The following is a 12,931-nucleotide window of genomic DNA, read 5'->3' as shown; positions in this document are numbered from 1 at the left end:
ACTTCGGGTAGTTAAAAAATGTCCGCACTACGTGTGTTATGAGAGGCGGTGCAGAAACTAATATCCGAGTTAGCAGAGCAGTCCATCAGGCAATTGCAGAATTTGAAAGAGTACACATACCATGGAAGATACGGCGTTGTTAGAGGGAGAGGAGATTGAGGGTGCGGAGTCGTTACGGATAGTCAATCCGTGGAAGGTTCTTTTGGTAAAACAGGGTCCGGGTGAATTTTCGTTGTACAACTTCAAGAGCGAGATAGTTACGGATGCAGAAGGGGGGCCAGGCTACACAGCTATATTCGAGGATGTTTCGGACAAGGGAGTTGAAGAGTATTATGGAGGGCTGAATTGAAGTCGGAGGAGGAGCGTAGGATAAAACCAGACATTTTGGAAGCTCTATTGAAGTTGTCAACGAAGTGGGAATTGAAACAAAGTTTGTCGTCGAATATTGCACCCAGGTCTTGGAAGGAGGTCAGTAGTGAAAAGGGTTGTCCACTAAGAGAACAGTAAACGGTAGTGGGGGAGGGTTTAAGTGAGTAGCACACCCAGTGATATTTCCTGACATTCAGTGTCAGTTTGTTGGCTGAACACCAACGGACTAAATTATGAAGGTTGGACTGCTAGAGAGCACAGTGCAGCGGAGAAAAAACAGAGGCACATAATTTAAGGTCGTCTCCGTAAAGTAAACACGGGCAGGTGAGGATGAAGGCGAGGTCATTAATAAAAAACAGGAATAGTAGGGGGCCAAGTATAGAGCCTTGGGGGAACACCAGAGGAAGGAGAGAAGGAACGAAATGAGTAATCACGAAAAGACACTCTGTAGGTACGATATGAGAGATAGGAGGAAAGCCATTGGGCGAGGAAAGTTGAGTTGAGAAAGTTGAGAGAGGAGAATATTATGGTATTTTAATAATTAACTTCACAGTGGAGCGCATAGCCTTAAAATGAGCAAGGTCAGCGTCATTCTTAGAAGCACAAAAATTCTTCCGCAGTGTATGTTTCAGGCGAATGTTATTAAGAATCCATGTTGTTAACCAAGTTTTGTACGAACGTAGGCAAACAGCTGAAGAAGGGCCATAAGAGGGGAGGAGATCGGACTGGATATTGTAAAAAGTGCTTAGAGCTTGATCACACGTTGAGTTGCCTAATATATGAACCCGGTTGAAGGACGCTGAAGCTGAGTTCAGACTATCAAAGTTGGCTTTGCGGAAGTTGAACTTAGATTTACGCGCGGTTTTGGAGTTTGAACGAGGGAACTCAGCTTCAAATTCAAGCGCGGGGTGGTGAGCGTCGGTTTTGACATGCGGGGATATGCAAGGAAATGAAGAGTGGTGGCGGGGCACCCGTAAGGTTGGAAAGGAAGAGATCGAGAGTGGGCCCTAAGGAGTTTTTGGTGGTATGAAAATTCAGAGCAAGTGTTCATATAGAAGAAAATAGAAGAGAAGAATGGGAGAGGTTGTTGGAAGGAATTGGATGGCTGGGATTATTAGGCCAGTGGAGCGTGCGGAGGTTAAGAATAAAGGGAGGGAAGGGAATGTGACAGTAAGGAGTTCAAACAAACTGTAAAACAGTTCTTCATACAGGTGAGACGGGCAATCACAGGAGACGTATACACAAGACACAATGAATGAGAGTAAGTTGGGCGGGGAGACACGAAGAGCAACACAGTCAAAAGGAAAGCCAGAGGAGGAGAAGATGAGTTTGGCAGGGAGTGTATCTTTTATTGCATTAGGATCCCACCGCCGGTGGACTTACGAGATGCAACCCGGTCCCTGTCACAGCAGAAAGTGGAGTATTTTTCGGGGAGCTCGGAGTTTAATATGGCATCGTCCAGCCAGCTTTCGGAGATACAGATGGCATAGTGTTGCTGAGCCAGCGCGGATAAATTGAATGCCCCCAGCTTGGTCCTCAAACCCTTAACATTGTTATAAAACAGACGGGCTCGGCGAAGCGGGCGGGTTGTCTTGAAGTTTGCTCGCGAATCGGGGCGCTTGTACGGCTGGATGAATACACCTCCTGGGCAGAAAGAAGGGTTACCCAAAACGTCAAATTACACCTCCAGGCCAGAAAGAAGGGTTACCGAGATCGTCAAATTCGTGAGGATAAGTGACCTCGAAAGACGCAATCACCCGGTCGGCGTTTTTGACTTTTGTCAGTTTGACGCAGGATAGGGGAGAAAGTAAACCAACTTTGCTCTAGATGCACTCCAGTAAATCATCTGTAGAAGTTGCGAACGCTAGCCTGGAGATAAAGAGCTGTTTAGGTGGGAACATCACCTTTAGCCCGGGTCCGCTGGTATGGTTGCATGAGGTGCCAGGGTCTATAGCAGTGGCGGGAAGTGGGGCTTCGTTGGCGACGGGAACGATGTCAAAAAGTGGAGCGGCTGTGTTCCGATTCGTGACCTGCTGAGGAGGCTGCGGGTATTGTCCGCGCGATGGAGCGAAACAGGATCGAAGGTTCGGTGCACCGTAACTCGTCGCATAGGGGCCGCTGCATCAGGGATGTAGAGCCAGTTGAAGCAACTCTGATGTTGGAAGGCATTGCAGATGAAATCAACTCAGATTGAGAGGCATGGTGCACACACTCCTGGGAAGAATTTGAAGCTACACTGCTAGGGAGCGTCAGAATTCAAAGTTTCTTCGAAAGAATTCCTAAGCTGCCGGGAACATGTAGATAGCGACCACTTAGTAGATCGTTGCATTTTTGTCACTACAACAGTGTTGCGGTTCACGTTTTCTGAGGAATTCATTGATTGTGCTGAATCGGTGGGCTTGGTTAAGTCAACCTTGGCAGAAGCTGTGAGCTACATGCAAATGGAACCGCAGCGAATTTTTATATCCCAACGTAAAAGCTACACAAAGCCTCTCACCCCACTATTTTCAATATATAGTTTACTTTACTTACAATTCTGGCGATTTTAACTCATTTTAAAATATCAACTAAAACAAAAGGATCATTTTTATTGCTTATTGTTGTATATTGTATGTTTTCGATGATGCATTTGGCATTTGGATATACTTGTCCGTATCCGCTGCTGGACGTTTCCAGATTGGTCTTCGTCCACGGCAATATTCCGAATGCATATGCCAGTGAAGGGATAGCGAATATATTCTTACTTTATTCTTCGCCGTTTGATGCAATTTCAGTACCAGTTTTGGACATCGCAGGAATTCGGACAGCAGGGCACCCTTCAGGTCACCAACTTGAACATGGGTTCCTTACAGAACTCCTAGGTATTTATGGATAGTCACCAATGTTATGTCCAGCATGCGGCTCATGGTGACCGTTGGCGTATTGGCACCCTGAGGTAGACGCACTGATAAGGTGGTATGCCACCTTTCCATGAGTGTCGCCAAGAACTTATTAGTTTCGGACGTAGGACATCGATAAGCCAGGTATGCGGGGCGCTGTTGAAAGCCTTGGCATAATCGATATAGATACTAGAGAGGTTTGTTTGGCTCTAATTACATGTCCTACAGCTACTGAGTCTATAATGAGCCGCTCTTTGCAGCCCCTTGACTCAACTCGGCAGTCCTCCTGCTCCTCAACAAAATGTTATTGGTCTCGGGGTACGCACGCGCATGGAACGCTTGGTTAGTCAGTATTGCAGGCGGACCTTCACGGTCAATTTCGCCCAACTTTTTCGGTTTTGGGATAGCTCTCTACTCTTGATGATCTTCGGCCACTCAGGATGGTCTTTTGGCCATCGCCAATCACATTAAGTTATTGAAAGTTGCTAATATTATTACCGCAGCTATCGTTTCTTGCGGTTTCCTAGTAAGCTTATTCCATCATAGGGCATCTTAGAATCCCAGAACGATATTGAAGTAAATAGTATGGCATAACCAACCCTTATATACCTTGCGACAGAATTCGACTTTCTTCTTCTCGTCGGAGATTTTTAGTAATTAATTTCCCTGATCGGAGGAATTCATAAAAAAATGTTTCATTTGCATTCTTGTTAAGTCAACTCGAAGAAAATCGAACTGCGAACAAGAAATTACTTTTTCCTTCTCTCCAATTAATCTCGTTACGGGTGCTTTATTTAACTTGGTTGTTATCAATGCTGATGCAATTAGTGCCATAATATTTTTTTCTTAAGATAACAATCATAGCTTGAGGGTTGCATTCGGGAAATAATTGCTTTTAACATTTGAAATTCATAATTGCTGTCTCCATCATAGCTTAAAGATATTATATTTCTTTCAATTATTGGATATAAATTCGGAATTTTCACTTCTTCAATTCCACTTTAATGACTTTTTTCGGTAAGTTGTGTAGTATGTACCCTTATTATATATTTATTATTCTGTTGCACCGCTGTTATAGTTATTGAACTATTTCGAAATGCAAATGTAAAACTGTCCTTGATAAAGTCTTACTTTCTGTCTTTCTTTAACAGAGTGCGCCTGTCCATCACACTAAAGGAAAATATTAACACAAGGGGTATGCGTGATTAATAACGAATGTATGAAATACTTGGGCAAAGAAAAAAACAATTTACTGGCTGTGGAAGGAAGGTAAAAGGTAGGGTGACAACTGACACAAGCGAAGTAATGAACGTTTCTGAGGGGAAATCTTTAAGTTATTGGTTGGCGTCATAACGTAAGTAAATTATTATAGTTCGAGCAAATCAAATACGTGTCTGCACGGTAAATATTGGCACCCTCACTGAAAAGACCGAGAAACTCGCATGCTGACGACTTTCCCATTTCGGTAGCCCACACAGTCAATACGATGTTGGCATTGCCATCTCAGAGGGTATCCGTGGCGCCATTAAAGAAGTCGAACGATTTGATGACCGGCTGATGCAGTTCACCATTATATCGGCTGATCGCACTATTCACTTCTTCACCGCATACGCACCACAGACAGGTCAACCTGATGCTGAAAAGGATGTCCCCTGGCACCTTCTCGATGCAAAATTTGCAACGTGCCTGCTGATGACTACATTATCATTGCAGGTCGCTTGATTGCGATGTGGGTGAAAAAGCAGACACCAATGAGTGCCATGGTCGAAAAAAATTTGGAGCACATTTTAAAGTGGGAACAGTAAAATGCAAATCGACTATATTCTCATAAGACGCCGAACTTTTCCCCCCGTCACGGACTACAAAGCCGTTCCCTATGAGACTATCGCACCTCAGTATGGACCGCTGATTGATGTGCAGCGTGAGGAACGTATTGTCCCGGCGCTTATTAAATGGTGCCAATCTCGTGAGAAGAGAGAAGAAATGATCTCACTTATGCGATTACTAAACATTACGAATGTGATAGGATCGTGAAAACAATTTAAAGACATGATCCACAATGCCTGTGCGACCATCGGGGAGCCAAGCCAGCTAAGATGTTCATCAACCGAGAACCCTGGCTTTGAAATCACGATGTTAAAATTAAGGTCCTTAAAAGGAAACGTCTCCACTACAAGTTTCTCGATGATAACTCGCTGGCCAATTACCCAATTTAGAGGAATGCCAATTGGGAAGCAAGAAAAGGGGTCAGTGTTACCCGAGCGGTCTATAACGAGGATCTATACGATATAGTGGACACTCGGGATGGCGAGAGAGATCTGTGTTGACTTGTCAAAATCCGACAGCGGCACACACAGGATATTTAACACTTCTGTTGCTTTAATGACAAAACCTGTACTTCGCTTAAATACCGACAAGCCGCAACGGATAGATAGCGAGAATATTTCGAGCAGATTTCGACTGAAGATTTTCCTCTTCCTCTACTTCCACAATCATTGCCGACATTTGAAGCAGTTCCACCTGTCAGCGCAACTGAGGTCGATGAGGCAATAAAACGAAAACGAGCTCTGGGACCCAACACTATGGCTCAGCGAATTCTTTGATCGGGTTATTCAGGAAGGAAGAACACCATCTGACTGGCAAGAAAGTACAAGGTGTCTCAAAAGAAATTTTATATTTATTTAGCTTACTGCGTGAACGCAACGTATCCGAGGGGCGCGGGGGTTATGTCAATCGGTAGTCTGGCTCTTGGGAATTCAGTCGCTATGGAGCGTTTCCCGGGAGCAGACCGCGCGTTGTGCGTGCGAGAGTTTTACAAAAACGGCGGTTCGGCAACTGTAGCGCGTAGAAAATGCTGCAGTTTTCGAGGTTTTCGCCACTTAAATGATGCGCCAAGCATTCCTCTCATTCGAAATTGGGTTAAAAAGTTTGAAGAGACTAGTACAACGCTGGATAAATCAAAATTCGGGCGACCTAGTTCATCAAGAATGGTAGAAAACGTGGAGAATGTTAATCAGTCTGCTCGTGACGACCCGAACCTTTCAATTCGGATAGATCATCATTACATTGCATTATGCACAAAGACCTAAAGCTGCACCCCTACAAAATTCAATTAGTGCAAGAATTAATTGCCAGTCAGAGGCGTAATTTCGTAAATCAGGTGACTGAGCGATTTTCAAAGTTTACCAACATTTTGTTTTCGGATAAAGTTCATTTTCATCTTAATGGTCACGTAAATAGCAGAACTGCCGCTACAGGAGTGAAACGAATCCGAAACGCAAACATCAGAAGCCCCTACATTCGCCTAAAGTGACCATATGGGCTGCGATATCGGCGCGAGGAATTATTGGCCCTTACTTTTTTGAACATGAAAGGGGGCGTGCAGTTACAGTACCCTGAATTCAGAGCGTTATGTGGAAATGTTGGACAACTTCTTGGTGCTTGAACTGCAAATTTTTCCTGGCTATAACCAAAGAACATGGTTCCAACAGGACGGAGCAACTTCACACGTCTCTGTCACGTGTTCGTGAAATTTTCTCAGACAAATTGATCTTCCGGAGAGGTGATATAAATTGGCCTCCACGCAGTCCACTATGGACTTTTCCCTAGGGGGTTACCTTAAATCTAAAGTTTATGCTAATAAATCAACTTCACTGGCGCATTTGGAAGAAAATATCCATCGCGAAATGGCAGCCATCCCTGAGTCCACCTGCCGAGACGTCATAAGTAATTTTACTGTTCGATTAAGTGAGTGCCGAGAACGCGAGGGTCTACATATAGACGATATTATTTTTAAAAAATAAAACCCCAAAAAGTGTATTTTAATAATAAGTAAACATTTTTTCTATTACGGCTTACTTTTTTTCTAATCGATCCACTAAATACAAAATTTCTTTTGAGACACTTTGTACCACTGTTCCCGTATGGAAAAAGAAAGATAGTCCAGCAGAATGTTCAAATTGCCGTCCGATCCGGTTACTTTCCCATACCATGAAGATTTTTGAACACATTCTTCACAACCGTATTCGCGAAATCGTTGAAATGATCATGAATCAAGCCAGATTTGTCGAAAACTGCGGAACTACTGACGCAATACACGTTGTGCGGTCACTCATGAAGAAACAACGAGCTGCTGGAAATTTGCAGTCGAATAGGCGACAGCAAAGCCCCGGGTCTGAATGGCATACCGAATAAGGCCCTCAAACTTGCCGTCAAATGTAGACCAGATATGTTCGCGGAGCTGTTCGAAACGTGCTTGTTCGAGGGTATTTTTCCAGCACCGTGGAAGCGGTAGAAGCTGGTGTTGCTGCCTAAGGCTGGCAAACCGCCAAGGGAACCGTCCTCCTATAGACCCATATGTCTTCTAGACACTATGGGGAAAATGTTGGAGCGGGTTATTTATAATGGACTACTCCCAGTCGTCGAGAGCCAAGGGGGCCTTTCAGATAGGCAGTATGGGTTTCGTAAAGCCAGATCAACCATTGATGCCATCAAAATGGTTACTGGCTTGGCCGAAAATACAATTCACAGAAGTGGTTGCACCAGCAAATATTGTGTGGTGGTCACCCTGGATGTGAGGAATGCATTCAACCCGACCAATTTGAACCTTATACGAAAGTCTCTGGCGACGGTTGGTGTTCCCATCTACCTCGCCGCTATGATAGATACCATCCGCATGAGCGAGCATTGTGGTACAATACCGATGATGGACCCACGGAGTACGTTATCCCTGCGGGTGTCCGATAGGGCTCTGTACTGGGCCCACTACTGTGGAACATCATGTACAATGATGTGCTCAACCTTCCGGCCACGGTGGTGGGTTACGCCGATGATATAGCACTGGTTGTGGTCGCAAAGCATCTCGAGGATGCTGAGTTGTACTCATGCAAAGCAATCGGTGTTGTTAAGGCTTGGCTAGAGAGTGCTGGACTAGCACTCGCTGAGGAAAAGACGGAAGCGGTCCTCATCACTAGGCGCCGCAAAAGAAATTACGCCTGCATTAAAATCGGGAATCGTATCATCACTTCCAAGCCTGCCATCAAATACTTGGGAATGAGGTCCATCTCTCCATTATCTCAGGGGAAAAAAGCCGAAAAGGAGAGATGCATAAGCGATGGCAACAGCGATGGGACCAGTCAGAAAAGTGTCGTTGGACTTACAGGTTGCTCCCTTCCATCGGGGAGTGGCTGGAGGGAAAGCTTGGGGACATCAATTATAATCTCACCCAGTTTCTCACCGGCCATGGAGGATACCGTCAACACCTGTACAGGTTTAAATTGGACACCCCGCCTAATTGTCCAAACTGCGGGGTCGAAGAGGACCCAGCGCACGTTTTTTTCCAGTGTCCTAGATTCGTGGAAGAAAGGAGGAACCTGGATGAAACCCTAGGTGAAGTGCTATCACCGGAAAATTGTGTCCCGAGAATGGTTGCCTGTCAGGAAGACTGGGATTGAAGATTTCCACCTCCTCAAAAAAAAGCATTACCCACTTTATATTGCATTTCTAGATTTTGAGAAAGCGTTTGACTGCCTGCAATACGAACGCATCTGGTATGCTCTACGACAACACTTAGTCCCAGAAGAACTCAATTGCGCTACCACGATCCGGAAAGTAAAGTTCTCTAGTGAGGGGGGTGTATGAAAACTGATTCGTATCTCTGTTGGTGTTCATCAAGGTAGCACGATCTCATCACTCCTCTTTGTTCTTGTTATGAACACCGACGCACAGGGAATCCAACGTCCAGCGCCCTATACACCGCTTTATGCAGAAGATGTTCTCCTAGCGTCCAACAGCAAAAATGATGCCGTGAAACTTGTCCAAAAATGGAATGATCGCCTCATGCAACACGGTATCAGATTGAATCTGAATAAAACTGAATTTTTGCTTCCCATTTTTGAACTTTGGGTGTTAACCCAAAAAGAGGAGTCCGTGGTACATTTGGTCTGGTCCGACATTAAATGGATGCGGACTTAGTAGTCTTTATTCCCTGAAAAGAAATATGCAATGGATGCATTTGAGAAATTCTATACTCGCTGTTTGGAATTCATCCTAAACCTCAGCCAAGCCTTCAGCCTAACTATGGAGAAAAGTCCTATAGCGAGCACTGGACCTATTACCTGCAGTGCGGCGTGATGTTCTTTATCCCGCTGCTTCTGTTCTCATCAATTTCAGACCACCAGCTATGGGGTTGACCTAATGTCGAACATGCCCATCATCAACTTCAGGCCACCAGCTTCCTTGTCGACCTCATGCCCAACATGCCTTCCTACTCAGCTCCTGTGGATATTGAAATGAGAATGATATGCCGCTAAAAGTCGGCACTGGTCTCATCGTGGTATCACCTATCAGCCACCTCATTACTACTATTCGGTAGCTTCGTTCTCGAATCTCGCAAATATAATTATGAGCCCAATCCATCCATCCATCCAGGAATGTTTTACCTTTAACCCTGAAGGACAAACGGACAAGTTAACAAATTATACGCAAAGTAAGGAGGAGGGGGTTACGGTCGTAAATCAAGGAATTATTCTACTGGTGTTTATTGTAAAGAGAATAATTAGTCGAACATTTATGCCGCAAACCAAGTTTATTATATATGTTGATAGTGAAAGCAACATCAACGAGTAGTAACGAAATAGTCCAAATTCAAACCATTTCACAAGACAAGAGCGGCCAAACCTTATATAAAAATAATATTTTGACTGACTCTGGAATCCATCGTAATTGCATGCACATCCACATTGTTGTCTTTTATTTAAACAAATACTCATCACCGGTATGGAGTCGTTATCTCAACCAACGATAACTCCATCTTAATGAGCCATACTTGTCCAGAATAAATATTGGCTTAGTAGAGACTGGAATTCATGGTAGTCATTGCTCCGGCTTATGATACCAATGCGTGTATTTTTTGCCGGTCGAAACGTCCGAGGCACATTTCTGATCTGATTTGTGTTTCGTCGATTAAATATTATAATTTCTAGAATTCTAGGCATTTGACCATAAATTGACACAATTTAAACGACATAATAATCGAATAATTACTGAAATGGGCAGTTGATCTTTATTCATGTTCTTTTTACTTCATTAGCATGTTAATGGATCTGTCGTTGTGTTCTAATTTAAATTTCGATGAATATTTAAGCAAGACCTGTCAAGAGAGGAACTAGTTCTAATATATCCGTGCATTTATCACAGTACTAGGGAGGAACTCGTGTGAATCGCCTTCTAAGTCAGAAACGTCCAAATAATTTTGATAGGATTTCAATTATCTTTCGTCCTCACACATTCATAGTATGGTGCCTCCAACATTTCTTAAATATTGAGGAAGGCATTCATAGAATTGGATTGTGCTGTTGTTCAATAGTTCCAAAGGTTGAGGCAGGGAATTCTACTGAAGGTATCGATCCAATTGTTTCGGAAGCATTTTTAGGACATAAGGGGATATATGCGTGCTACATTTGAGAAGAATATTGCAGCTTACCGTTAGTTTCTGAAAAGTTTTTCTCAAATTTACAACGCGTCTATTTGCACGATTGCTTCCAACTGCGAAAACCTGTTTACGTTCACTTCTCAAATCCTTAGAGTTGCAACTAGTTCGCGAGTTCTCCTCTTCGAACCTCTCGTTTATACTCCACGAAACATCTGGACCCGAAGGAGGGTCAATTAGCAAATGCACACTTAAGCCCAAAGCCGGCCTACAAAGGTCACTTGCGCATTCGTGCGTGCACTCGACGCACGAGCGAAAACAAGAAGCCGAACAACAATTTAGAGTTTCTAAATGCACTAGTGATTGTGGGAGTCGAACTCAGACGACCCCCAATCCCCCAAAAGAGGGGACCCTCGCCTTGAGAACTTTCAACCTGGAACTCGCGGAAACCGGTTCGCGACAGCGTTTTCGATAACTAAACCGTCCACCACGGCGACGACGGGAAGCTTTCGTTGCCACAGGTCGTTACTGCGTTCCTTCACGCTTTTGTTTACTCTGCGGTCACCTTTTTCGCGGGGTGGGGAAAGGGTCTCCCTCCCCAGCCCAGAATAATGCACTTGCACCCGGGGCACCCCAAACAGCCAGGGGGCGAAATCACCGAAAAGTGGGCGGAAGTTATGTTGTACACAAAAGCTCCCAATTTAATTTGTTTACGTCCCGTCACTGTGGCCAGGTGCACGCAATTCCAAACGCGAAATGTTCACGTTTACGCACAAATTTCGAAGACAATTGCAAGCCGGGAAGGCAACGTTCTTGAATGTTGGGGGCGAAAAAAAGCGGCGGCGTCGTCGAAACTTTGCGCGTCCTCCCACTTTAAAGACGAATATAAAACTGCTGAGGACAATTAGCGCGACGATTCGCCAAGGGAAAATGGAAAACGTGTTTCGCCGGTTTTGGATTCAGTACGGGCCGGCACAGAAGTCGCGTTGCCATTTGCCGCTCGCCGTCAGCCGGCGTTCTCGCTTGCAAACTTCTTGCAAACTTGCAAGCCATTCCATACACAAGTCGGGATGGTAATCAGCCGGTGGCCGATCAACTGACTCCGAAAGGGCTCCCCTCCGTTATACAAGCCGTGGTACCGTGCCGCTACTGAATCGTTACCTTTTCGTGCAAGAAACCCTCTTCACTTGGAATACTAGAATCGCGCAATGCTCGATGGGCCGTTGAGCTCCCCATCTGAGGCGTCATCAGTACAGAGCCGACGGGAACTCGGAGCGAGGCACAGCCATGGAGCAAGGTATATCAACCGCGAGCCCGACACAACACAGAACGTAGTGACGAAAGCTCCATCGCACTTGGAGCACCGACATACCCACAGAGGAAAGGAGCGAGACTTGGAAGCATCTCTGCTCGCTTCTTGGTCGAGGAGTTCTCTGCCAGCTTCCCAACATTTCGACTCCCGGCCTTTGGGAAGTACATTTCGCTGCATGTATGCAAGTTTGTGCATATTATGCGATTGCATTCTGAACTGCATCCAGCAAATCAACATTTGTTCTTGGATGAGACCAGGACGGGGGTGGGTTGGAGGTCAAGCAAGGCTTTTGTTTCGGCGGTCACTTGTTGAAGGATCACCCGAGACTGCAAAGTGGACAAATTTCACAACAAGCTGTTGCACTTAGGAAAGGAGTAAACCAACTGAAAGAAAAACAGATTTAATTGTTATCAACATGAAATTAAATGAAAATCCGAGCTCGGATAAGTTTTGCAGTGGAATTATGGTCAATTTTCCTAACGAGCCTCGCTGAAAATGAATCAGTTTTAAGCAAATTTTCTTATTCAAATATATTCTGTCACATGAGTTTCATTACCAACAAACATATCACTCAGTGAAGACGACATTTGCAGTCACCACTATAGTGCGTGTGCCAAGTGCGTAAGCCCACATTGGACGCCTTTCAAACAATGATTCACGTTTGAACTTTAGTATATAATACGATACTTGTGGAGAGTGGGCGGGATCCTTTGTTTTCAAATTAGAGACGAAAATTGAGACAATGTGGGAAAATAATCCCTTAAGGAGGCATATATGTATATAAAGTAGCGTAATTTGTTATGTCTTCATATTTTATTCACTTTTCTAAATTGGCGCCCAATGTGGGGTATTACCGGTTCCTTATAACAAAGATACAATTATTTTGTTTTTTTTTTTAGTTTTTAGAAATGTCTCAAATGGTCATTTCAAAATGGGGATTGA

The 12,931-nt window shown here is 44.4% G+C and overlaps 1 protein-coding gene across 1 annotated transcript in view; it reads right to left on the bottom strand.

Annotated features, from left to right (window-relative positions):
* The window catches only part of LOC119656538, a 460,384-nt gene extending 448,830 nt beyond the window's left edge, over positions 1–11,554 (bottom strand). The window contains exon 1 of the mRNA XM_038062884.1: positions 10,732–11,554. The gene's annotated coding sequence lies outside the window, so the exon portion shown is untranslated. The remainder of the gene's footprint in view (positions 1–10,731) is intronic.
* Between the last annotated feature and the right edge of the window lie 1,377 nt (positions 11,555–12,931).

This window comes from Hermetia illucens, chromosome 5 (genome assembly GCF_905115235.1).
Source record: "Hermetia illucens chromosome 5, iHerIll2.2.curated.20191125, whole genome shotgun sequence".
In the NCBI taxonomy this organism is placed as follows: domain Eukaryota; kingdom Metazoa; phylum Arthropoda; class Insecta; order Diptera; family Stratiomyidae; genus Hermetia; species Hermetia illucens.
The sequence above is the reverse complement of the archived record's forward strand: the minus strand, read 5'-3'. Positions and strand labels throughout refer to the sequence as shown.